Source organism: Nanorana parkeri, unplaced genomic scaffold (genome assembly GCF_000935625.1).
Source record: "Nanorana parkeri isolate BGI_ZX_2015 unplaced genomic scaffold, ASM93562v1 scaffold856, whole genome shotgun sequence".
NCBI classification, from domain to species: domain Eukaryota; kingdom Metazoa; phylum Chordata; class Amphibia; order Anura; family Dicroglossidae; genus Nanorana; species Nanorana parkeri.
This window is the reverse complement of record NW_017307124.1, coordinates 98358-102103: the sequence shown is the minus strand read 5'-3', so window position 1 is coordinate 102103 and position 3746 is coordinate 98358.

The window sequence follows — 3746 nt, the reverse complement described above, 5'->3', positions numbered from 1 at the left end:
GTTGCTGCCTTGCCTAGGGCAGCACAAAAGTTAAATAAGTTAAATACACCGCTGCTCAAGAGTGAATCAATGCTGCAGACCAAAAGGTAGGCGTGATTAGAGTCTGGGTTTTGCTTAAAAATTCAGCTTTTCTGTAAACCTCCCTAGCCCTCTAACTTATTGTAAGCTACCCCACCTCCTCCCGATGCTTACTTACCTCCTTTCAACAGCCTTCCAAAGTGTTTACAGTTTGCCTTGCCTAGGGCAGCACAAAAGTTAAATACACCGCTGCTCAAGAGTGAATCAATGCTGCAGACCAAAAGGTAGGCGTGATTAGAGTCTGGGTTTTGCTTAAAAATTCAGCTTTTCTGTAAACCTCCCTAGCCCTCTAACTTATTGTAAGCTACCCCACCTCCTCCCGATGCTTACTTACCTCCTTTCAACAGCCTTCCAAAGTGTTTACAGTCTCGGTGCAGAAATCTTGCCCTATACTGCCCATGCCTGTACAATAACTTGCTCTGATTTGAATAGGGCCTGTTGATATGGCCCATTTAAAGTAAAAGTATAGTTAAAATAAAAAAAATAAGCTGAAGTGCCCCTGTACCATATAGTTACATAGTATTTGAGGTTGAATAAAGACATTAGTCCATCAAGTCCAACCTCTTAGGATCTCATTCTAGGAGTACCTGCACCCCTGTATATTTTATTTTTATACCCTCCCCCCCACTTTCTAGTTTAAAAGCTCCTCCAGTCTTTCTACCATTTTCCCCCCCAGGAATGCTGCACCTTTCCCATTAAGATGCAGCCCGTCTCGGCTGAAGAGCCGATAGCCGACTGCGAAGTCAGCCCAGTTCTCCAGGAAACCAAAACCTTCCTTCTGACACCAGCTCCGGAGCCACTTGTTAAGCTACCTCAACTCGCGCTGTCTGTCCGGAGTGGCTCGTGGCACCGGCAGTATCTCTGAGAAAACTACCGTGGAGGTCCTTTCCTTTCAACATGTAATAAAGTAAACATACTTTATTACATGTTGATTTGGCTAGTAACTCTGTTATTTTTCAACTTCTGTTAACAGATCAAGCTGTCCAGCAAAAGTGGTAGTGAGGTGGTTGAGATAAAATATTTAATGATAGGGGTGCCTGAAAGAGAAGATTCTGTTCATGTTGTTAAATCCTTTATCACAAAAGAAAAACAAAACTATTTCTGTAACTGCTTAGAAATGTTATAGCTGAAGTTCGCCTTTTATTTGTTAGTCACTTATGTAAGGTCCATCTAAATCTGGTAGTCTATCTATCACCACCCTCTCCATACGTTCACAATGCTGCTGTCCAAGGGTGGCTTCGTTGGTCCTCCATTCAGTGAAGGTGTGAGTCACTGGTCACTCTTTTGGTACACCTGTTCAACTGTTCGTTAACGCAAATACCTAATCAGCCAATCATATAGCAGCAACTCAGTGCATGTAGACATGGTCAAGAAAATCTCCCAAGATTCAAACCGAAAATCAGAATGGGGAAGAAAGGTGATTTAAATGACAGCTGATCTGCTTGGATTTTGATGCACAACCATCCCTAAAGTTTACAGATAATAGTCTGAAAAATAGAAAATATCCAGCAAATGGCAGTTCTCTGGGTGGAAATGCCTTGTTGATGTCAGAGGTCAGAGAAAAATGGCCAGACTGGTTTAAGCTGAAAGAAAGGCAACAGTAACTGAAATTAACACTCGTTACAACCGAGATACGAGAAGAGCATCTCTAAATTGCACAGTATGCTGAACCTTGAAGCAGATGGGCTGTCAGCTAAGAACAGGAAACTGAGGCAACAATTTGCAAAGGTTCACCGAAATCAGACAAGGGACAATTGGAAAAACGTTGCCTGGTCTGATGAGTGAGTCTCGGATTCTGCTGCAACATTTAGATGGTCGGGTCAGAATTTGGTGTAAACAATATTAAAACATGGATCCATCCTGCCTATTTTCAATGGTTTAGGCTGGTGGTGTAATAGTGTAAGGCAGGGGTGGCAAACTCAAATTCATCGGGGGCCGCATCAGCAGTATGGTTACCCTCAAAGGGCCGGTTGTATAGGACTATGCATCTACTCTTTATTATCATAAATAGTTGCCTCTGCATTCAGTTGCTTTTTTTTTCCAACATTTTCTGTGAGGGTGTCACAAGGGACAGGAAGTGAGAAAAGTTCCCCATTGGGGTCACTAATAAAAGCAAAAACTGAAAGAAATGGTAACTCTTCTCTCTCTGTACAAAAGTAAAAAACATTTGGCTAGAGTTAGATTTTTTTTCCCTTAATTTCTACATAAATTGCCAGAACTGACTGCTCAGTGTGCCTATTATGGCTTGAGCAGTATCTGTGTGTGTGATCCCGGGGTGCTGTAATGTATGTGACCAGCCCCAGGTGATGTATAATAGGGTGAAAGCAATGTTCTGTGTGAGGTGCTGGGACAGCCTGCATGTTCTATAGGAGTTCTGCAAATGGATGATGGACTCGATCGGGGAGAAGGAGACACAACAGCACAAAGTACCTTTAATCCCCGCCATGTTGCACCCGACTCTTTCTGTTTACACTTCCAGCTTCCTGACACCCAGCCTGGCACCGGAAACAGGAAAAGCCGCTGTCGCACGCCTCTGATTGGACCGCGACCTCTGCCCGTCGTCAGGATTGGCCAGGTCTTCCCGTCACTTACAGCAAAGCACCAGCTGGTTGGCAGGGCCCGTCTCCCCGCCCTCTCTATGCTGTTGCTGCGAGAGCCGGGCAGATTATCGGATGCTGCAAGCTAACTGGTCATCGCCAGGTTCGTAGCAGGGGTGGGCGCGTTCTGATTGGATAATGCACGCTGTGCTAAGCCGCTATTGGTCGCTTCGCTGTCAGTCAAGGAGGCCAAGCACTAAGGCGATTTGTGTCAGGGGTTCACAGGATGAAAGTGCGGGCCACATTACATGGTCTGGCGGGCCGGATTCGGCCCGTGGGCCTTGTGTTTGCCACCCCTGGTGTAGGGGATAATTTCTTGGCACAGTTTGGGCCCCTTAGTACCAATTGAGCATCCTCTAAATGCCACATCCTACCTGAGTATTGTTGCTGACCATGTCCATCTCTTTATGACCACAGTGTACCCATCTTCTGATGGCTATCTTCAGCAGGATAACCCGCTATTGTCATAATGCTAAAATCATCTCAAACTGATTTCTTGAACATAATACTAGTAAGTAAGAGTAAACCCTACTCAAGTGGCCTCCACAGTCACAAGATCTACATTTGGGATGTGGTAGAACGGGAGATTCGCATCATGGATGTGCAGCCGACAACAACTGTGTGATGCTACCATGTCAATATGGACAAAACTCTCTAAGGAATGTTTTCAGCACCTTGTTAAATCAATGCCACAAAAAATGAATGCATCCCTGAAGACAAAAGCGGGTCCAACCCACTGCTAGCAAGCTGTACCTAATAAGGTGACCAGTGTTTGTAGTCACCCTAAGACAGGAATTGTGCAACTGGCCAGATCACCATGTGAGAATAAAAAAAAAAGTCCCCAAAGAAAGAAAACTAATGCAGCCACCACATCTAATGATTGTTAAGTTTAGCTATAATACATTTTTGTTTTTTGTATTTAGATACATTTTAAGTCTGTAGGTAGTTGCTGAAATTTTTATTTATTTGAATGGAAATATACAAGGCAATACATCCAATATACAGCATGAAAAAATAATTTTCAACACACTGTATCACAAACCTTTGGTGTTAAAATGCTGAGCTGAAAAC